The sequence below is a fragment of the Leopardus geoffroyi genome, chromosome E1, assembly GCF_018350155.1.
Source record: "Leopardus geoffroyi isolate Oge1 chromosome E1, O.geoffroyi_Oge1_pat1.0, whole genome shotgun sequence".
Lineage (NCBI taxonomy): Eukaryota > Metazoa > Chordata > Mammalia > Carnivora > Felidae > Leopardus > Leopardus geoffroyi.
This window is the reverse complement of record NC_059330.1, coordinates 31,553,662-31,577,895: the sequence shown is the minus strand read 5'-3', so window position 1 is coordinate 31,577,895 and position 24,234 is coordinate 31,553,662. Positions and strand designations below refer to the sequence as shown.

The 24,234-nt window shown below is 36.6% G+C and overlaps 1 long non-coding RNA gene across 2 annotated transcripts in view; it reads left to right on the top strand.

Annotated features, from left to right (window-relative positions):
• Positions 1-3,176: 3,176 nt before the first annotated feature.
• Positions 3,177-24,234, top strand: part of LOC123603434 — a 49,893-nt gene continuing 28,835 nt past the window's right edge. Inside the window, exons 1-4 of one of the 2 annotated variants that reach the window (XR_006714879.1) lie at positions 3,177-3,686; positions 4,141-4,304; positions 6,556-6,693; positions 10,240-11,571. This is a non-coding gene — a long non-coding RNA (uncharacterized LOC123603434). Of the gene's footprint in view, positions 3,687-4,140; positions 4,305-6,555; positions 6,694-10,239; positions 11,572-24,234 lie in introns of those variants that run through there. The other variant, XR_006714880.1, reaches the window with a different exon arrangement.

Below are 24,234 nucleotides of genomic sequence, written 5' to 3'. Positions count from 1 at the left end.
AAATAAATGGCTTTGCTAGCAGCATTTTCTAACCCATGAAGCTAACTAGCTGAGAAGAAATTTCAGCATTAGGCCACTTAATATTGACTCAACACAGATATTCTGGCAAATCAGAAACTTCAAAGCTCAACATATTAATGAGTTCCTAGAGGCTCTGGAGACTGCTTGCTGGTCAGAGAAAAGATCTATACAAGAATCTTCTCTTTAATTTAAAGTGAAAATTGATGCTATCTGGGTTTCAAGTGTAATCACACTAATTTATTAGGAAATATATAGGGGATTTCCAAAAGTAGAAATGATCCAATTATAGGTTTAAATGAATTGGTTTCCCTTGTTGTTGTCAGTCTGATTCATGAAGTACTTTCGCTTTCAAACAATCAGAAGTTATTTATATAGGTGTGGCCTTATTAATGTAGGTAAAAAGGCTCAAAGGTAGAATTACAGTTCTTTTCTGAAAAACAGTGAATTGATAAGAGAGTGAATCATTTAGGACAGGGTAACTCAGAAGAACACTGCTCAAATGTGGCTTCTTCCTCCAAAAGGTTTTTGGCTCCATGTTTTCAAAATCTGCTAGGACAGAAAATATCCTTATCTCATGGTTTGTTCACGGACATAAATAAGTTGGTGGCTTCCCTAAGCTCCTACCAGGAAGGGAACATTTGAGAGACTGGTTCATTGTCTGGAACTGAGCACCAAAAGTGCATTGAAACTGCTATGCTTCCTTATTCTTCCAGGACATAAATGAATATAATTAGGAGAGGACTCACAAGAGTTGGGCTCTTTCTCTTACAGAAAAAGGAAAAAGTAACATGTTCTGCCTCATAGTCACTACCCCTTGTTCTAAGGGAGATAACACTGTTAAGTTTTCAAAAGAATATTCTTTGGCATTAGGAGAACATCTGAACATCCTTTCTGCAGTATGTCTCTTCTGTCACTCTAGGCAAATCTAAAGAAGAGATCAGAATAGTCCATATTTCATATGGCTATCATGAGGGTTGAATGTAAAGAATACACACATTGTCTCGCACAAAGAAGAGTTAATTGTAGCTATATAGCAGGGCTATAGTTAAGTGCTACAAATTGCACACCTTTCTGTGTCAGGCAAATATTCTTTGATTAAATCTCAAACCCAATAACCCCAAACAAGAGACTGTGATAAAATGCCAACTCTTCTGAAAGTGTGATGAGAAGTTTGTTTTCCTATTGGTGAAAGTGGAAAAGTTGTTTTTATTCATTTTTGTGATCTGGCTGAGGATCCAAAGGCCCTAGAGCACCTGGCACAGAGAACTAAAAGTTATTATTGAAAACTAAAGTTTTTTATGAACCTAATACCCAAAGGCAGATCACATCCACATAGCACGAAGGCTAAAAGTAGGGCAATGAGAAAAGCAAGACTGAGATAATATTGAAGCCCCAACCCTGTGGCAATAAATAATGGAATGGGTCAGAGTGAGAGAGAAACAAACCAAGCCAGCAAAAATGCTGATGTGGGCCCCTTTTAAGAAGAAAATATCTATCAATAACCATTGATTTTGAAGTCATTCCTGTTACTGGAAAGTTCAAGGCCAATTATACCTGATTTAAGACCCCAGCTAGATAGGCAGCTTTGCCAGATTCCACTCATTGTCAATGTCTTACTCTATCGTTTCTTATAGAAGATACTTGGTCTTCAAAAACACTAATTCAACGTTCAATCCTATGTTTACTGCAGCATTATTTACAATAGCCAATGTACGGAAGAAGCCCAAGTGTCCAATGACAGATGAATGGATAAAGAAAATGTGGTTATATATATATATATATATATATATATATATATATATATATATACACATACATACATACATACATACATTGGAATATTATTCAGCCACAAAAAAAGAATGAAGTCTTGCCATTTGCAACAACACAAATAGAGCCAGAGAGTATAACTGTAAGTGAAATAAGTTAGTCAGAAAATAGAAATACCATATGATCTCACTCATATGTGGAATTTAAGAAACAGAATAAAAAGTAAAGAAAAAAAAAAAAGAGACAAACCAAGAAACAGACTCTTAACTATAGAGCACTGATGGTTACCAGAGGAGAAGTGGGTGGGGAGAAGGGTGGAATAGGTGATGGGGATTAAAGAGCACACTTACCAAGACCAAAAAAAAATAATAGAGAATATTGGTCTTCAAAAAAAAAAAAAAAATTGCTCTCACCTCTATCCCCTTGGAATGTCTTAACCAGCTTACCCCATACCTTCTTCTAAGGTAGAGCCCACCTTCCTCCACCTGAAGGGGTATTTACTGCCTTACTAGAGTAACCTCACCAGGAATTAAAAGGCAGTCTTTAGCAGCACCTGGGTGGCTCAGTCAGTTAAGCATCTGACTTCGGCTCAGGTCACGATTGGTTCATCAGTGCAGAGCCTGCTTGGGATTCTCTCTCTCCCTCACTCTCTGTCCCTGACCACTTTTGCATGCTCATGCATGCTCTCTCTCAAAATAGACAGGCTTAAAAAAAAAAATAAGTAGTATTTAAAGCCTATGAATGGTGCATGCATTGATCTGTGAGGGAGACTCAAAGCTTTTTTTTTTTTTAATTTATTTATTCTCAGGGGAGAGAGAGAGAGAGAGACAGAGAGACGGTGAGGATGTACAAGAAGGGGAGGGGCAGAGAGAGAGAATCCCAGGCAGGCTGCATGCTCAGCAGTGAGCCAGACACGGGGCTCAAATCATGAACTGTGAGATCACGACCTGAGCTGAAACCAGAGTCAGATGCTCAACCAACGGAGTCACCCAGGCACCCTGAGACTTACAGCTATCCTAAATCCTGAGGATGCACCTGGGTGAGATCACCTCCACACAGCCACCACAATAACAGAAAATCATATATTTATTCCTTTAGCAAAAATTTGAATTCCAATTGAATATGAATTCAGTTAATTCACATTATTTGAATGGCTACTCTTCTTGCCGGGTGAGGGAGTGACAGGGGAACTTAGGTTATTATAATAACCCAAGTGAGCAAAAATATCATTTTAGGTAAAACAGGTAGCACTGGAAAAGTGACTAGATTCAAGATATATTTTAAAGGTACCACTGAAAGAATTTTCTAGTACAGTGATGTAGAAAATGAGAGGGAACTCAAGATGATTCCAAGATTCTTGGCCCAAGCAACTGGTGGGATGGAGTTGCCAATTATCAAGATAACCCTGTGGGAGGAGCAGATTGGGAGCTTCGAAATCTAGAGTTGTGTTTTAGCCATATTAAGTCTGAGATAGCAACTTTATATGAAGGGGATGTGTTGAGTAGGCAGATGGATATATGAGAATACTTTCAGGAGACTGGTGTGGGTTGTAGATATAAATTTAGGCACTGTCAGAGTTCAGATGGCTTTTAAACCCCTGAAACCAGGAGAGCAGATAACCTAGGAAGTGAGTATAGAACCAGAGGAGAGCAGGTCTGAAGACTGGGCTTCAGGAAGATGAGAAAGAATGAACAGAGGAGACTCAGAAAGAGTGACAAGTAAAGTAGAAGGCAAACAGAGGATAGTTCCTGGAAGCAAAGTGAAAGGTGTTTTAAGAAGAGAATGATCAACTCTTCCTAATGTTGCTAGACCTAACTGGATGAGGAATAATTACCACCTTTGGATTTGATATTATGGCAATCATCCAGGACTATGGAAACACTCTTTCAATGGAGGTAGGAACAAAACACCAATTAATGTGGGTTCAAAAGAGAATGAGAATAAAAGAAATGGAAACAGCAAATATAGACATCTCTTTCTAAGAAATTTTCCTATAAGAGGGAGGGAAAAAAAGGTGGGGAGGATTAAACCACTGGCTAGTTTCCCTAGAAAGTACAAATGATTCAAGATCCCATTAGGTTCCAGAGAAAAATCCAAGTTGACAACACTTTAAAGATATGTTCAACCCCACCAGGATGGTGGAACAGGGAAGAAATAAGTAAGTACCCATCCTTAGAAAGATTTTAGTCAAGCAAGGGAAATATTCATGATTTCAGGGTCAGATAAAAAAAAAAAATGTAACTGCATTTAATTCTTGAAATAATCCTATTACCTCCATCTAGCAGATCCTAGGCATGTGCATAATTAACACTGGGGGACTTTTGAATATTCATAAAAGTCACTTTGAAGGTTCCAGATGTGTGGGCATCTGAGTTTTGTAGAGAAGACTGGAATGTGTGTACTGCCTGCTGTGGTAAAAGGAGCTCTTACCTCTGCCACCCAGCATCTGCATCTTGCTCCGGTTTGTGGTTACCGACTGTCATGTGAATGAACATGTATGTCAGGAGTCTCAGGTAGGTCCCTTAAGATTCTCTTTCATACTTCATGGTAAAGAAAATAATAGAGTATTTTTTATTATTTCCTGGTAGAGTAAAACAGTATGTTGAATGGAACATATGCTATTATCTCAGGATTTGGGCTAAAGCCCTAATGTTGAAAACAATAAAATATACCCCTAGATTCTTTATTCTCTCTGCACAGATAACTATCCAAGCATCATCATGAATGACACAGTAATTATCTGGGCTAAGAAATTAATGATGAACTAAATTCTCCTGAATTAGGAGAAACCAGTGGTAACAGATACCATTCAACCTCAGAAGGCAACATACCTAACCTATAAATACAGAAAAATATAGCCAAAATACATATAACCATACAAGTTACTATATTTTCTTTTTCACAATTAGAACCACTTTGTTGATAGCAAAATAACAGATCTTCATGACATATATCTCTTGGGTTATGCAAAAGAAAATTAAATCCAAACACAGACTTATAAGACATGGTTTGTAAGAAAAGTGAAAGGGTCCAAGCACATAGCAAAACATAAAAACACTCAAGAATATGAATATAATGAAGAAAGGGGAACTGCAAAGATGAATTTTGTATGGGATTTTAAAATTTAAAATAAGTCTCTGAAATGGCTTGACCTATGGCAACTGCACAAAATTCTCATCAGAGAATTATTGTATATAAAATGAATCCATGCTGCACTAAAAGATAAAAGAGCCAAAGCAGTAACAATAAAATATTCCATTGCTTTCTACTTCTGGTCTACATACAGCTAGGAATTCAAATGGTTATTGACTAGGACTGTTAAGAGAATTTTCATACAAGTGAAGAATTCTTTTTTTTCCTCCTCCAACCACCTTTGGAAGAGATTTGTAAGGGTGGTGCCTTCAATCTATCACACCAAGAGAATGAGAGTTCAAAGATTGTGTTAATCTTTAATTTAAAGCTCACAGAGCAAGAAAAACTCACAGGCCTGCCCTGTGCTACGGAGATAGATATTTGAGGTGTCCATGTATCTCCAGGAGGTTGAAGATACAACCTATTAGTTACTGAAGAAGTCTGAAGGTAGTAGGCTGACTGGATCAGCCCTTGCCTACACATTTAACAGACAGCTATTAGAATCTGGACAAACTGCTCTTCCATGATTTGGGTAAGGATATATGAGTGTCTTAAGGACCAAGAAACCGTATTTGAGCTGTCTTGATTAGCTTCTGCCAAAAAGGATGCCCTGCTGGGATAGGACAATCAATCAGTAAAAAGCTGCAGGGGTTCTGCTATAGGCAAAAGCTGACTGGGGTGTTAGGAGGTTAGCCATAGACTGCATCCATACCAGGGACCTATGCATAAGAGATGTCCCCACATCATTAGAAAACTCACTGGAACATGCATAAAAGAGTCAGTATTTGGATGCCTGCCATGATACAGTGCATGTATAACCACAGAAGAAAACACAAGGAATTAAAAAGATTTTTTTTTTCCTGCCATCCAGAACCCTCCTTTTCTCCAGACCTCAGAGGAACCAGAAGAAGGAGGTGATGTGAAAGTTCCAGAGGAACAATGACAGAAATACTTCATGCTGTTTTTTTCCCTGTACAGCTCTGGCTTTCTAGGATACTGCCTCCTTATTATAGGAGAACAAGAATTGCATGTCATGAGAGATGCTAAAACAAGACTCCAAGAATACAGAGGATAGATGCCAAGTTAGTTGCCTTTTACGAGAGTCCCCTTTGTGATTTTAACACAAGTACTGAGGAACAAATGCTGAAGCAACAGGACACTGTGTTCAACATCCCGTCCCCATGAGATTACATGGAATCTAATTGGAACAGCAGGGTCTAACACACTGGAGCAGTGGAGGAAAGCTTAGTCAACCTAAGCAAATTCTCCTAAATCTGGATATTGATTTTGAATTACGAAATCATTGATAAATCGCATCACACAGCCAGCTTTAGTGTTTCCAAAAGAGTCTGAAGAAATGGGAAATCAGTGACAACAATCACAGTATTCCAAAGAGGCCAACCACACTGTTATTAACTGCTATGGCAGCATCTATTATTTTACAAACCCATCTATGCCCAGATTATTGATATTCAGTGAGGTGACATTTAGCAAGGGACCAGTTCACTTTTTTGGAACGTTAAATTTATAAGAAGACCTATTTGTAATTCCCAGTTAATACTAATGGTAATTATTGTATATCCAACACCAAATCAGATATTCATCTATTTTTTAAATGCATGCCATCCACAGATATCCAGTCACCACGCATTTGTCAAGAGCTCACACTGTTCTTCAATTCTACCAGCGATCAGGGACTGTGGGCAGGATGTAATCCCTGTGTGACTTGGAAGGATTCCCAGCCTAATTAAAGAATCTAACAAGTAAATTGTAAGTATGATACATTGTGTTAAATGATATATAAAGATATACAAATGGTACCCAATGTTTTTAATTACTTCCCATGTACCTGTGTGGAAGTGACATGTTTTCTATCAAAGATTCATGATCCTTTTCTGTAGGAAAAAGTCATTGCTGGAAAGAAGCTGTCCATGCAGGTACTCCATTTCTCACCCATAATCACTTAAGTAGGACCAAGTGATCTGGCCAAAGGAATTTGGGCAGAGTGAAGTACACCATGTCCAGGTCTGGACTGTAAATATATTTCTAATATTCTCCATTAACCCTTCCCCAACTCCCCCATGCATATATCCCACCACTACCACCTGAGATGGATGGATGGATGGATGGATGGATGGATAACAGATCAATCAAGTTACATGTTGATGATGATGGCAGAGCTTCCATCAGCCTGGGCCCCTGAATTACTGTGGGAAACAGAGCCCACCCACTCTCAATTATGGAGTGAAAAATAAACTTCTAGATTGTTAAAACAACTGAGATTTGGGGATTTATCAGTTAAAGCAGCTACTATTGCCATTACTAACATACTCAGAGCACTAGTTCTAAATTAATCTTTAGAAAAAAAGAATTTTTTAATGTTTATTTATTTTTAAGAGAGAGAGAGAGATATTGAGTGCCGGTGAAGGGCAGAGAGAGAGAAGGAGACACAGAATCCAAAGCAGGCTCCAGGCTCTGAGCTGTCAGCACAGAGCCTGATGCAGGGCTCAAACCCATGAACCATGAAATCATGACCTGAGCTAAAGTCTGATGCTTAACCGACTGAGCCACACAGGTGCCTCTGTAATTAATCTTTTAAATCAATAACAACTTTATGAAATGGATATAGTAATTATCCACGTTTTACAGGGGAGGTAACTGAAGCTCAGAGAGAAGATGTCATTTGCTCAAGGTCACAGAGGTAATAAGTTATGAAGATACTTTATTAGTGAGTAATAATAAAGAATAAAGTCAGTATGGGCCCTGACCTTGAAGAGGTTTCATTCTCAAAGTACAGATGATATAGATGTACAAATTCCTAAATATAAAAACCTAAATACAAAAGATAAAATCTCATCTGCATATTTCCAGAATGAACCTCCCCAAGTAATTCGAAAATGCAATGATAATACAACAATAAAAAGTTAAAACGATTTAAAAAAAATTTTATGTTGTATTTTATATTTGAGAAAGAAACAGAGAGAGTGCGGGCAGGGGAGGGGCACAGAGACGGACACAGATTCTGAAGCAGGCTCCAGATTCCAAGCTGTCAGCACAGAGCCCAACGCAGGACTTGAACTCACCAGGAGTGAGATCATGACCTGAGCCGAAGTTGGACACTTAACCGACTGAGCCATCCAGGCATCCCTGAAACAATTTGAAAATACCATGGATTGGAAAAAAATTCAGAAGCATTTAAATAGTAGAAAAATATGTAAGTTTAAATTAACAGAACATACATTTTAAAAATAATTTTAATGCTAAGAGTTTAACAAAGCTTTATAATCTATTAATTTCAATGTTATTCCAATAAAAGTATTTTAAACTAATTGAACTATTAAATGTAAAATTTATTGAATTACATATTCACTTTTTATATTTATCTCATTCAAACAAAAGGAGGAATTTGAGGAAGCTTATGGAAAACAAGTGACTATCATAAAACCTTGAAGTAAGTGAGATAATGAGTGTGAAAAGGCAATGAAGATAAAAAGTCAAAGATAACTTTGGTACAAAGATTTATATCCTAACGTCTAATACATTTTCACAAAAGAAGGTACACACTTACATCTGATTTTCAAATAAAAATAGTATTATTACTAGATTTACAGTATTACCAAGGGATTGGGACATGATGGGAATTTATTCTGTATCATCACATAGAAAAAACTATGTAATAATAGACTAAAAGCCTCAATACCATGCCTACACGATATACAGTTGTAAGATCTTTATGGCTGTTTTCTGTATAAAATTCCTCAGTACTAACCTTGGTGTCATTTCAAAATCTAGCTCAATAAAGACAGTCATATAAAAAATCAAAAATGATGCAGTCCATATATACAGTCCTCTAATGACCTGAATCTGACCTTCACATACTCCATTCCATCTTCTTTTTGGTAGATGGTTTAGCCCAGTGAAAGCATGGACAGAAGCACACAGGTAAGAAGTTATTGATGATGGGCTATACACAGGCAAGAGGTGTAATAGGAGAACAAACAGAGATTACAACCCCTGAAAAGAGAAATTAGGAGGGTGGAGAATTAAGAAAGAATTATGAAGAACCAGAAGATACTGTGAACCCTAAGGCTGGAAAGCAGTTATTTAAAGAAGACCAGGGCATTGCCTCTGGATTGAGTAAGGAGATGTGACTTCAAGTTGCCATCCCACTGAGAAAGTGATGAGCATGTTGTCACTGTACACAAGACAGACAGTTGTAGAGCTAGGAAAGTGCATCCTCAGAGCTGTATAACAATGAAGGGATCTGCAGGACTGGAAAGTGGAATACACCGGACAAGAAAGCTCAAAAAAAAAAAATCATGCTAAGAAATGAATACTCAGGAAGTACTCTGTAGCAGGTGAAATCACGTGCTTCAAGCGAAAACAGTGTTGCTATCATTGTCACAATTGTCTGGGTTAGGAAAATTTCCCAATTTATGAACACCCAGGAAGAATGGTCCACTTTGGATGGTAGCTAATCAACCCAACTTACCTGGGGAGAATAAAGGTGAAAGGCAGAAAAGAAAGCAGACACTCCTGAAGGGACATCATAAGCCATTAACAAAAGAGCTAAGCATCAAACAGAGATGATGTTATATCCTCATGTTGCCCAGAATCAGTTATACAACTCTCATAAACTACAGAAGCAAACTAACACAGTGGTATTTGAAAGGCAGGTGTTTTGAAGCCTCTTATCTACAGAACATATTAGGTGGTATAATAGTGTAAGCTCTGGATTTGGTGTCAGAAAACAGGTTGGAGAACTAGTTAAATCATTTACTAAATTTGTGATACATTCCACGTAAATATCCTGCTCATTTTATTTATTAGGAAAACACCATCTCCCATTTCTTTCAAGACTCAACACCATGTTAATTTTGATGTAATACTGTAAATTCTGAAAGATAAAAAATTAGCAATGCCATGTACAAGCAAGAATAAACATTGCAATGTTGTTTTAAATGAGCATACAAAGTTCAGGATGATTACCACTGTGGAAAATGGAAATATGTGGAAAACAGAAAATACTCAAAAGTGGACATTATGATAGAGTGATGGAATTTTATACAATATTTCCCCTTACTGGCTTATATTTTTGTATCAAAATTAGACTCCAACAGTGGGTGTGATAGTGAGGTTCTCCTACAGAAAAAAAAGTTAGGTGGTTAAATGCAAAATCCCTGTACAGCAGTGAACATGAGAGTATAATACTATAAACAGGGAACTTGAAGAGAGTCAACAAATTCTTGAAGGAAGCTGTTTTCAAGATGTATGTAACCTGAAACCTTTACTTTTCATCCCCGCCTACTGCTTTAGCCCAGATGAGAGAAAATCAGAGAAATGAAGACAGCACAAAACAAGAGACCTTGGAGACATGTTCAGTACGGCCTCTGTCAGTCACTGTACTTGGACCTACAAATATATACAGTAGCAAATCAATATTCTGATTCACATTGACCTTCTAGAAGTTGTGTGTGTGTGCACACAAACGCACTACATATATGAGAACAAGAAAACCTCCTTAACATCTTTATAAATAGGAATAGAGATGGCAACATCCAAGGATACAATCAGTGACAATTCTCTGAAGTCTGAACTTTGAGCAATTATGGACAGAACACTGAAAATTAGCTTTATACTAAGAACTCTAAAAATTATTAAAGGGAAGTCGGTATAATGTATACATAGCACAGAATGCAGAAAACAATCAATAGAAATTGTAGAATGAGAATAATCAAAAAGAGTTTTCCAAAATACCAAGAAAGAGACATTAGCCTTTGCTGTTTCCTGCTTTTGGTTTAACCAATGCCTCTGTAAGAATGAAATAATTTATTCCGGAACCAAACTTTATATTATTTGCCATTTGTTTGTTATATAATTGTGCATAGGTTAACTCTTTAATTAACTTCATATATTTTTCATCCTGTTCAGCAATTTTCAGTTAAGCCTTTGTTGTATTTTAAAATACTGAGTAAAGTACTATTTAGATTTCATAAAGGAATATGCACCTGTATACTTTTTGTAGGAAATACTATATATATAATTGTTTTACCAAAAATTAAAACTGACAAAACCAAAACACAACAGACTTCATAGAACTTTACCTGAACAGAACTGCAAAATAATACCATTTGAGCAACAAAAGAAATTTGCATAATTTAAAAAAGCAGTTCACTGAGAAGATCTGACCTAGTTCAGAAGACCTAGGATCAAATCCAAGTCCTATCATTTATAAGCCTCACAATGTATAATCTTTAACTTGACTTTAAATGTCTATTTATGAAAAATAACAAAAATGATTACTTATTCAAAAAATATTTGTTGATGGTTAATTATGTACCAGCCTCCTAACTCTTAAGTGTTTGTCTTCAGAAAACCCTGATATCCTTGGCCAATCAGAACTAAGAACAACTCTTTTGATTAAAGCTTATCGACCTCATTAGCATCAGAGAAACTATTCAAAAATATAAAAGTTCTCCTCAGTGTCCCGATGCACATTTCAATAATTAAGACAAACCTAGCAAATACGAAAAGAATAAGGAATATGCCTCTAACTTTAACTAGAATCCTCTGTTTAATATAAAAAACATTCTAACTAGGAATTTACCCAAGGGATACAAGAGTGCTCATATACAGGGACACATGTACCCCCATGTTTATAGCAGCACTTTCAACAATAGCCAAATTATGGAAAGAGCCTAAATGTCCATCAATTGATTAATGGATAAAGAAGATGTGGTTTATATATACAATGGAATACTACTTGGCAATGAGAAAGAATGAAATCCTGCCATTTGCAGCAATGTGGATGGAACTGGAGGGTATTATGCTAAGTGAAATAAGGCAGAGAAAGATATATACCATATATTTTCACTCATATGTGGATCTTGAGAAACTTAACACAAGACCATGGGGGAAGGAAAGGGGGAAAAGTTACAAACAGAAAGGGAGGGAGGCAAACCATAAGACACTCTCAAATACAGAGAGCAAACTGAGGGTTGATGGGGGTGGGGGAGAGGGGAAAATGGGTGATGGGCATTCAGGAGGGCACTTGTTGGGATGAGCACTGGGTATTGTATGGAAGACAATTTAACAATAAATTATATTTAAAAAAAGAATATATGAACAGCAAAAATAAATAAATAACATTCTAAGATCAAGAGAATTCAGGATATAATGAAAAATGCAGAATACTAAGGCATGTACAAGGAAACAAAAAGAGATGTCAAGGCAATTCTGATGTCTCAGTTAAGACATTTGACCCTTAACCCTGTGTCTAATACAGCCCAACCCAGTTTATTTTGTGAACCCTTCCCCTTAATGCTCTCAACTGCAGTGTGGACCACGAATTGCATGGGATCAACAGTGGGAACAGAGACACAAGCTAGAACAATGTATAGCAATCTCTATACCCTACAACTACAAACAACATTCTTTCAAATTTTCTTATAACACTTATTAAAATTAACACATACTAAATCAAAATAAACTTCAAAACATTTCAAACCAAAAAAACCCCACAAAAATCAAGTGATTTTAATAATGCATTAAATATGAAAAAACTGACAACCAAAAAAAAAAAAAAAACAACAAAACTATTTAAGAAAAGACTTTTTAACATAACTTTTGGGCAAAAGAAGAAATTGAAGATTTTATAAGATGTATATAACAATAACAATGGGAAACGTTTATGTCAAAACTTATGAGATATGGACCAATTTATTGTGATGAAATTTTATACTATAATTGATGTTATCATTAAATAAGCAATAAAAATAAATTAAGCATTCAGCATAGTAATTTATAAAGACATCAAATTAGAAATGCAGGAAGACTAATAAAAATATAATCTGAAGAGAATATAAACCCCCAAAGTAGGAATACAGGAAGGAATATAAACATAATACAGAGATATTTTAGATAGTTGAATAAAATCTGTAATTCTGTGCTTATATATTTGAACATTACAAGAAAATGGACAATTTTTTAAGAAAATAAAAGCTACCAAAATTGTCCCCAAAAACTTAATAAAACTTACTGAATAATGAATACGGAATGAATTGAAAAGTATAGTCAAAACCCAATCCCCGTTTCAAAAATTTTAAGTGATTCCTTACAAATGTTTAATTATGATAAAATCCAAATGCCATTAAACTATTAAAGTACAAATAAAAAACTTGCAACTTTGCAACCCATTATACACAGCCAGCATAAACTTGACAGCAAAAATGTAAGAAGACACAGAGAACTAAGACCATTATCTAAAAGCACAAGAAAATTCCAAATAGTAAACTGAATCCATAAACAACATTAAAAGTGTAATATAATATGACCAATAGGCTTTAGTATATAATGCAAAAGCAATTTAATAGGAAAATTTGTTAATTTATCATTATCAGTAGGTCAAAGTAGAGAAGTCATGTGACTATCTTGATATTCATCTTAGTACCTTAATCATGTAAAGAATGAGACATGGTGAAACTAGTAAATACCATTCCTAATTTTAAAATTCTAAAGTCATTCTCTTTATAGTGGCAAGGTAATGTTACATGTGATTATTACTACTATTTAAAACTACTCCATTGGTCTATGTGTCTGCTTTTGTGCCAATAGCATGCTGTCTTGATAATTACAGCTTCGTAGTAGAAGCTAAAGTCTGGGATTGTGATGCCTTCTGCTTTGGTCTTCTTCAATATTACTTTGGCTATTCGGGGTCTTTAGTGGTTCCATACAAATTTTAGGATTGCTTGTTCTAGCTTCGAGAAGAATGCAACATCACTCCTCATCAGGGAAATACAAATCAAAATCACACTGAGATATCACCTCACACCAGTCAGAGTGGCTAAAATGAACAAATCAGGAGACTATAGATGCTGGCGAGGATGTGGAGAAACGGGAACCCTCTTGTACTGTTGGTGGGAATGCAAACTGGTGCAGCCGCTCTGGAAAACAGTGTGAAGGTTCCTCAAAAAATTAAAAATAGACCTACCCTATGACCCAGCAGTAGCACTGCTAGGAATTTACCCAAGGGATACAAGAGCGCTGATGCATAGGGGCACTTGTACCCCAATGTTTATAGCAGCACTTTCAACAATAGCCAAATTATGGAAAGAGCCTAAATGTCCATCAACTGATGAATGGATAAAGAAATTGTGGTTTATATACACAATGGAATACTACGTGGCAATGAGAAAGAATGAAATATGGCCTTTTATAGCAACGTGGATGGAACTGGAGAGTGTTATGCTAAGTGAAATAAGTCATACAGAGAAAGACAGATACCATATGTTTTCACTCTTACATGGATCCTGAGAAACTTAACAGAAGACCATGGGGGAGGGGAAGGAAAAAAAAAAAAAAGAGAGAGAAGGAGGGAGCCAAACCATGAGAGACTTAAAAACCGAGAATAGCTGTTCTCCCAGATCAGCACACAGGTCCTCTGTCTTCAGCTCTCGTCCACTCTCCACTTTTTCACTCTCCGTGACCAGGCCCCAGGCAGTACCTCTCTCCCAAGTTTTGTCTCAGATGTGGCTGTTTTCCCCGGCCCCTTACTTCTGAATGACTGAGGCTTTGACCCCTTCTGCCCCTCTGGGGGAGGGTCTCACCAAGTAATGGCCGAATGAGCAATGGCCGAATATTGGCTGCACCCAGGAATGCCCCGCTGAACCCTGCTGCTCCAGGTGCCCCAAGACTGCGGCCAGGTGCCAGCCCGCCCCAGAGAAAGTTTGCGAGACAGTGTAGCAGCAGCGTTTCAGGGATTATGGAAAATCACAACACACATCTGGCACTGGGCTTCACCTTTAATGACCTTGCCCCAGCACCAGTGAATGTGGCCGCCTTCTGGGGTCTGCTGGGACCAGGTGGCTTCAACAGTCTCTAGCAGATGTCCTTCCAGCAGTGGAACCGCTTTTCCCCGTGTGGCTCGAGAACCTCCTGGACCCCACTCTGTTCCTGGGCATTCGCCCTTCCCACCAGAGCACCGCCAGTATCACCCTCCAGGCCACCAGAAAGCAAAAGGAGAACAAGGCGTTTTTTATGACGGTCTGTGAACAAAACACTAGAAAAAACAAGAAAAACAAGAAAAACAAAAAAAAGGGTAACTGTGGGAATTGAGTATAGGTATTCCCTAAGCTTGCACCAATGGGTTAACAAAGCTAAAGATGAAAGCATCCAAGATTAGGTAAGCAGGGCAAAAACACCTGGAGCAAAGAACAAAGACATAGGAATAGGAAGCCACAGGATGAAAGCATCCAAGATTAAGTAAACAGGGAGAAAGAGCCCCCAGCATAGTACAAAAGCAGAAATAGTGGCCCATGCAAATTGGTCATTGTACAAGGAGGCCCAAGTTATGTTAATAATGCTTTCACAGGATGGAAGGTCCAGAATAGGTATACAGGTAAACAGGGCTATAGACCCCCTCAGCAGGGTGAAGTTACCTGGAGCGGAGGTAATTAACAAAAGAAACCTGCCTCGTTAATCCTGAGGTAGCATTCTCTGTCTTATCCCCTAGGCAAGTTGAGATGTAAACAGACAGCGCATCTCTAGCCTGCAGTAAACAGCCATCTGCTGGGTGCTGGGATTTTGTTTTGTATTGAACCAAACTCCTAACACTGCATACCATTGAACTCCCTTTCTCTCACATACATGAGTTAATAATCACTCTTTCACTGCCTCTTTCTACTCGTCCATCATGTTTGTAAGCCTTCTGATCCTAATAAATACAGAGCGAGGACCCTTACTCAGGGTTCTTTTCTCCTCCTGGAAAAAAAAAAAGACACAACTGAGAATAAACTGAGGATTGATGGGGGTGGGAGGGAGGGGAAAGTGAGTGATGGGCATTGAGGAGGGCACCTGTTGGGATGAGCACTGGGTGTTGTATGGAAACCAATTTCACAATAAATTTCATATTTAAAAAAAAACACAAAAAAAAACACAAAAAAATAAAACTATTATTTTCCTGTGTAAATAACATTTCTTTATAAGTTATTATATACAATTTATATAATTATATATAATTTATAATATAATATACGACATAATTATATATATTGTATACATAAAATCAGAACTCTGAAAGTAAAAAATATTGTCTTCAATATAATCTTCCTGGAAAATCTAAAAGAAGTCACTAAAAACTATTCAAACTAAAAAGTACTCTTAACATTGTCAGGTATAAAACAATATCTTGTTTCTTATAATAGAAACAAAAATATAAAGTGTAGAAGTATTGACTTAAGACCAGAGACATGTACATCAAATATGCTAAAGCTAGAGATAATCCTAATATTCAAAATTTTGAATATTTGGAGACAGAAATGATGATGCTCATGATTAGGAAGGCTTAATATTGGAAACTGTCAGTTCTCCTCTCCCTCCCTAACACCAATAACTCTAAATTGCATGGCAATGTTAATTAAAATTACACTGATATTTGAAGAGAGAACTCAAAATAATGTTAAAATTCATTAGGAAGAATAAATGTACACATAGACTTTTAAATCTTTTTGTGACAACAATGTCTAATGATCATCCACAAGTGGATCTTCTTTCCTTGTGGGTATGTGGGAGAATTACATTTCCCCAACCCTTGCAGTTAAGTTGAAGTCATGTGACCAGTTCTGGCCAATGAGTTGTGAGAAAAGATAACTTGTGTCACTTTTGGACATAAGAACTTAATTTCCAATGCAAGATTTTCCAGCGCTGTCTACCACAGGAATTACTGAGAAGGATTTGTACTGAAAAGTGACAGCAACCTAGACTGCTGAGTGGTTGTATGGAGGAAAGCTTTCCTGAAGAGCCATCTGAACTCACAACAGACCCTCTATGGAAAAAAATAAATCTTTATTGCATTAAGCCATTGAGATTTGGAGGTTTTTAATACAGCATAACCTGGTTTATGCTAACTGATGAACTTCTGTGCATGAAAAATAGAACTGCCATAAACAAACAAACAAAAAAAAGAGGCTGACACAGGATCATAAAATTGAGCAAAGAATGTTATAACAGCAATTTACAAAGAAAAAACATAAGTGGCTAATAAATGTAAGAAATATATCCCACTACCAACTGAGAAAATAAGAATTTACAATGTGATACAATTCCACACATTCAATTAATTGAACAAAATTAACAAGATTCATGAAATTAAGTTTGGATAGGATATTGGAAACAGAAATATATTGCTTATACATTCCTACAATTTAATTTTGATACATCCCATACAGTTGAAAATTAATATAACCTCAACCCAGATATTCCACTTTCAGCTTTCTACAGATTTTTTTCTTTTTTACACATTCAAGGAAGCATACATACATATGTTCATTGCAATGCTGTTGATAATGAGTACAAAGGGGGAACAATCTATCCTCTGGAAGGAGTATATAAATACGGGGTTGATTCCTTACATTGATCTATATATGCATAGGCCATTACAAAAAAGTTCACAAATATGATACTAAGTGGAAGAAAAGTACACAAATATGCACACACACACACACACACACACACACACACACACACACACAGAACCCAGCTTCCTATTATTAAAAACAAAGCTATGAACTAATACAGACAGATTTGTTAACTCTAGCAAGAGCAACTCCACACGCTTTGAACTAAAAAAAAAAAAAAAAAATCCTTGAAATTTCTTCATCATCTTCATTGAAAGCATTCCTGAGCTCTGAGGAATCATGAATAGTACTATCTGATTGCTATAGGGTTACAGAGTATATAGAAAGCAATTTGGTTTTGTCCTTTCAAGGTTATGATTTAAACAGCAAAGTCAAGACAGATGAGGGATAACAATGGGGCTGATTTATGCCAATACATCAAATAAATGAGCAAATTACCAAGGAAATGGTGGTATATAGATTAAGACATTAGAGACATAGATACTAACCATAGAGAGATTTGTGGACATGTACACAAATGCAAATATAGATGTATATGTACACAGGGGTGGGTATTTCTGTAGTTTATAGAAGATAAGGTTTGGAACACTATTCACACTTTGCTCAAACAAATAAACAAAAAAGTATGTAAACATAGTATGCTTATAGTCCAGAATTTGAGAGATAGAAAAGACATACCTCAAGAGATAATCTAGTCTAGTTTTTCTCAAAGTAAAATACATGTAATGTTACAAGATACAATTTTAGTTGATTCATGAACACTTTAATACTTATTTTTATAAATTCTATGTATGGCAAATTTATATTATACCACCTACCATCTTATAAAGTTAATTTTTTTAAGTTTATTTAAATTTAAAAATGGATTGATCTGAACTGCCTGCTCAATTTTTCTATAAATATAAAACTGTACAAAATAAAGAATATTAATTAAAAATGGTTTGGTTAAAAGAAAGATATTAAGTAAAAGTATAGTGACCCAAAGTTATGACAAACATCTTAAGGCAAAACACAAGGTAATTAGATTGGAAAATTACTATAGATTCTGTAGTTGGGAGCTTTATCATATTGCCTTCACTTGTCACTGTGGTTAATATTTGTAACTTTGTATCTTCAGGTAAATGTAAACAATACCCTTCCTTACTGCTGCACAGAAGACTGTATTATCTGCTATATTTCTTCCAGAAATCTCACAACTGTGCTTGCATATCATATAGGGTCAAGTCAGGAGACAGGAACCACACAAGGAATTGAACACGGTAAATATAATATAAAAATTATTAATGAGTAACAGACTGGCTAACTGCTAAACGGAGTAAAAAGATTCTAAAGCATAGTAGCAATTGAAGAGACAACTGCAGGATGCAGATGCTATTTGTAGGACTGAGGAAGAACACACATGAAAGGAATTTAGAAACTTATAGAAGCCCATTCCACTGGCTGAGATTCAGACCTTTGAGGAAAAGATCTGGCTACATTCATGGAAACTCAACTACTAAAGGTCAACCACTGTAGCTGCTGAATGGAGGAAAAACTTGCTGGAGGTACAAGGCTTCAGTTGAGCCACGAGAGGTGCAGAGGTGAGCATACCTCCCACTTCTAGCTGGGCGCACACGCGTGCGCGCGTGCACACACACACACACATATACAAGCCAATATGCTGGATGCCACAGCACACTGGAGGAAGGAAAATAAATCCCTTCTTCCCACTCTTGAATTACAAAAAAATCACTCAGGCAAGAAAAAAATGTCTACAGGGTCCAGCTCATGTCACAAAGCAAAGTAAAGAAGGGTAAATTTTGGGCCAAGAGGCAATAAATTAGTAACAACCAATTTAAAGATGTGATTCATGAAGACATACTTAGAAAGAGAGAGAACAAAATGTGAGAAAATTATCCTTGTGCAATGAAAATGTAGCCTAAGACTTTTAAGTCTGAACGAGTTCTCCAAGATAAGAGAAAGTGTAAGAACTTGCACCTAAAATCTTCTATTTAAAATATCCACCCTTTTAGAAGTTTTCTTAAGGAAAGCAGGAAACCTAGAAGCCTTTTTATAAAATTATTCAATTCCATAAAATTTTTTATGGCAAAAGATACTATATGGCAAAAGATAAATTTGGGAAAATATAAACTATTTGCAATAAACATGAAAGACCAAAAATTGTCATTAATTTACAAAGAGCTCCTTCAAACTGATTAGAAGAGATAAACCAATAAAAAGGGGCAAAGTATTTCAAGAAGCAATCACAGAAAATAAAATGCAAAATTCCAATAAATATATTAAAATATACTGGCACAGAAGAGTTAATACAAAATACAGAATGTTTACAAGTGAAATTTTTCCCCTCAACTGAAAAATTTTAGCATCTCATGAAGCAATTAAAAATAAATCAACTCACACATTGTTTTTTTTGTTTTTTTTTTTAATATATGAAATTTATTGTCAAATTGGTTTCCATACAACACCCAGTGCTCATCCCAAAAGATGCCCTCTTCAATACCCATCACCTACCCTCCCCTCCCTCCCACCCCCCATCAACCCTCAGCTTGTTCTCAGTTTTTAAGAGTCTCTTATGCTTTGGCTCTCTCCCACTCTAACCTCTTTTTTTTTCCTTCCCCTCCCCTATAGGTTTCTGTTAAGTTTCTCAGGATCCACATAAGAGTGAAAACATATGGTATCTGTCTTTCTCTGTATGGCTTATTTCACTTAGCATCACACTCTCCAGTTCCTTCCACTTTGCTACAAAGGGCCATATTTCATTCTTACTCATTGCCACGTAGTACTCCATTGAACACACACATTGTTGAAAGGTTTAGTTTTCAAAGGTTTTTGAATAGCCTTCTAGTAGCATGGATTAAACTGTATAATGCAGGGGCACCTGGGTGGCTCAGTCAGTTAAGCATACCACAGTTCGTGAGTTTAAGCCCCACGTTGGGCTCCGTGCTAACAGCTCCGAGCCTGGAGCCTGCTTTGAATTCTGTGTCTCCCTCTCTCTGCCCTTCCCCCACTCACACTCTCTCTCAAAAATAAGTAAACATTAAGAAAAAAAATGTAATTGTATAATGCAGATATCCTTGATCAAGCAATACAATCCAGGGAATTTTTAAAACAAAAATAATATATAGACATATAGACATGAATTTTTATGAAAGCATTATTCTGTTAGCAAAAAAATGGAATAATCAGAACAGTTCTCAATATGGAAATGGTTGACTATGGTACATTCTTAATATGAAATATAATACGTTCACTTTTAAAACTGAGCTATTAATTTTTTTTGTAATCTTTATTTCTTTTTGAGAGACAGAGTACGAGTAGGAGAGAAAAGAGAGAGAGGGAGACACAGAATCCGAAACAGGCTCCAGGTTCTGAGCTGTCAGCACAAAGCCTAATGTGGGGCTCAAACCCACGAACAGTGAGATCATGACCTGACCCAAAGTTGGATGCTTAACTGACTGAGCTACCCAGGCACCCCAAAATTGAGATACTTTTAAGTGTTCACTTGAAACTATTCATGAAATAGAAGTGAAAAAATTTTCAGAATAACATATTGTGATCTTGTTTTTACAATAAAATTACATATGCATATAACTGGTATAATCTTGTCTAAGTTAAAATTACATATATATGTAATTTAATGATATTTATGGATTCAATTAACTATTTAGAATTTTCCTGTGCTTTTAGATAATGGTCTAAACTTTAGACCAAAATTACATATATATGCTTACACAGAAAAAGAGAGAAAGAGAAAGAGAGAGAGAATGATAAGCATTACATTTTTTTGACAGTGGATACACTCGAGGCCAGAATTGGAGCTTGAGAGAAAAAACTATTAATTTTAATCATGTATTACTTTAATGGCCCATATTTACATATAATACTTGCTCTAATACTAGTCTATGAACCCTTAATCCCTTTTCCTCACAGCTGAGGAAAATTGAGCCAATTTAATCTGGAAAATAATTTAAAAAATTAGACTTGATAAGAACCCTTCTTCCCCAGTATTATGTAAGGTGTGTGGGAGATGTGCAGTCAGATGGAAGGAGGGAGTATGGCTGCCTTAGAGAGGAAGAGAGTGGGTTGTAAAGGTTTAAAGGATGGATACAGATGAGCAAAGCTGAAGGGGGCTTTTCTAAGCAGAAGTGGAGTAGGCAGTGAGTTCTATTTTCATGTTCTCCATTCACAAGAAATAGTATCATCAAAAAAGAAAAAATATGCAAACAACCTTCACCCTTCAGAGTATAGCAGAAGGATCAGAGGATGCCATCTGCCTCATGCACTGTCACAGGAAATTAGTTTCCTAAGGTGTGAGCAAATCCAGATTTCAACTTCAAACTATCCAATTGAAAAACAGAGGAAATTCTAGAAGTAACTGGTCAAGGTAACTATAAACAGTACAAGTGAAGCCCGACTAAGTTATCAAATCAGTGGCGGAGTTAGTTAGCCTGAAGAAGAGATGATGCTTCTGGACATAGGCAATCAAAACATGGTCAACTGGTTTTAGCAATGTGTAAGATGCGAGCATTCCTTTGGAAATAGCAAGGTGGAGAGTGGAATGTTAGGAGAGTAAGGATGTTAGTCAACTGTAGGCTTCAAATTCAACATATTGATTGCATGCCAGCTGTGCATCTAGAAGAATCCCCTTTGCCATGGAGAATCAGAAAAATGTGACAAGGAGGTTGTCTTCAGAAAATTTATTATGTTTTGGGGTTTTAAACTCATATAGGTGATTGGCTTCCAGCAATGTAGCATACAAATGCCTACAGAATCCAGACAGCTAATATAAATAACAAGTAAGCCCAGTAGGGACTGTGTAATTAATAAGGCCCAATGTAAATTACAACTCATCACTCATCAGCTTTCAAAGATTGACACCATTATACAAGGTCTTTTTAAATAAGGGATGATTATCCCCCAGTGCTTTTCCACTCATCAGCTCAGTTTGACCTATTTTTTTTAAGTAATCTCTATCCCCAGCATAAAGCTCAAACTCACAACCCCAAGATCACGAGTCATATGCTCTACTGACTGAGCCAGCAAGGTGTTCCCAATCTGGACTATTCTTAAACTTGGTAGGAATGAATGGCACCTCATGAAAGATTACTTCAAATTTAACGTCATGTTCCACCATTAAGGCATATTATTGAAATTATGGATTCCACCTAGTTGGGAGCTGGTTAAGTATTCACCATTATAGATTTGGCTCTATTCTGTTCAGTGCTTTTCAATATAGTCTCTCAATAGCAGTTTGTCATGACTTCTGAAGGGACAGGAAACCTAAATGTAGCTACCTGTGGAGTACTTCAGTAGTTTCTAATTACACATAATCTTTGTAAGCAACATGTTAACTGCATTCAACTTTCTCCTGGAGCCTTACATTGATATGACATTACATTGAGGACATCCTCCTCTAAGCTCCATACAACTTCCCCAGGCAACATTTCAAGAAGGCAAGTATTAGGTCACTTCATAACCAGAATGAAGCACTGAACTGAATTGAAATGAATTCAAGGATCATTTGAGAATCACTGAATACACATGATCCTTTGCTAAGCCTTGGGAGGAACACAAGAAATCCAAATTAATTTTGTCTGTCCTCAGGGACCTTACAATCTATTCATCCATCCCAAAAACTTCCATTTTAAAATATTTTCATTACAATGTGTTAGGCTATAACTAGCTGGGGAGGCAGGCCACACAAATGGAAACTTTCTCTACCAGAAACAAATATATATATACATACACACACACACACACACACATATATAGTATTGTAATATTAATATTAGCATTTTATTATTAATATTAAAGGAGCACAAATTTAAGTGTCAAATGAGTGATAAAGGTCATAAGAACTATGGGAGTTCAGAGGCAAGAAAGGTCACAAGAAACTATATGGGTCAGAAAAGGACTCCTTGTGAAGATATTTCAGCTGGCATATTAAAAGGAGTTTATGGGGCTCCTAGGTGGCTCAGTCGATTAAGCATCTGACTTCAGCTCAGATGTTGATCTCGCAGTTCTTGAATTCAAGCCCTACATCAAGCTCTGTACCGACAGTGCAGAGCCTGCTTGGGATTCTCTACCTCCCTCTCTCTCTGTCCCACTTGCACACACACACTCTCTCTCTCAAAATAAATAACTTTAAAAAAAAAAAAGGAGTTTATAAGCATTCCTCAGAGATACCACAGGTACAGTTCCAAACCACTGCAACATAGCAAATATTTATTACAATAAAGTGAGTCAAATGATTTGTTTTCCCAGTACATATGAAAGTTATGTTTATACTATACTGAAGTCTATTAAGTGTATGATGTCTACAAAAATAATGTACGTGCCTTGATTTTATAATACTTTATTGCTACAAAAATGCTAACCATCATCTGAGCTTTCAGTGCATCCTAATCTTTCTCCTGGTGGAAAGCCTTGTCTCTATGTTGACAGTTGCTGACTGAAGGTTGGGGTAGTTGTGCAAATTTCTTAAAATAAGACAATGAAGTTTGCTGCATTGATTGACTCATCCTTTCACAAAGGATTTCTCTGTAGCATGTAATGCTGCTTGAGAGCATTCTACCCACAGAACTTCTTTCAAAATAGGGAGTCAATCTTCTCAAATCCTGCTGCTGCTTTACCAACTTTATGCAAAGTTGGTAAGTTTATGCAATATTCCAAATCCTTTGTTGTCATTTCAACAATCTTTACAGCAGCATCTGCACCAGGAATAGAGTCCATCTCAAGAAACCACTTTCTTGGGGCACCTGGGTGGCTCAGTTGGTTAAGTGTCTGACTCTTGGTTTCAGCTCAGGTCATGATCTCACTGTTCATGAGTTCAAATCCCGCATCAGTGCAGAGCCTGCTTGGGATTCTTTCTTTCCCTCCTTCTTTCTGCCCCTCTCCT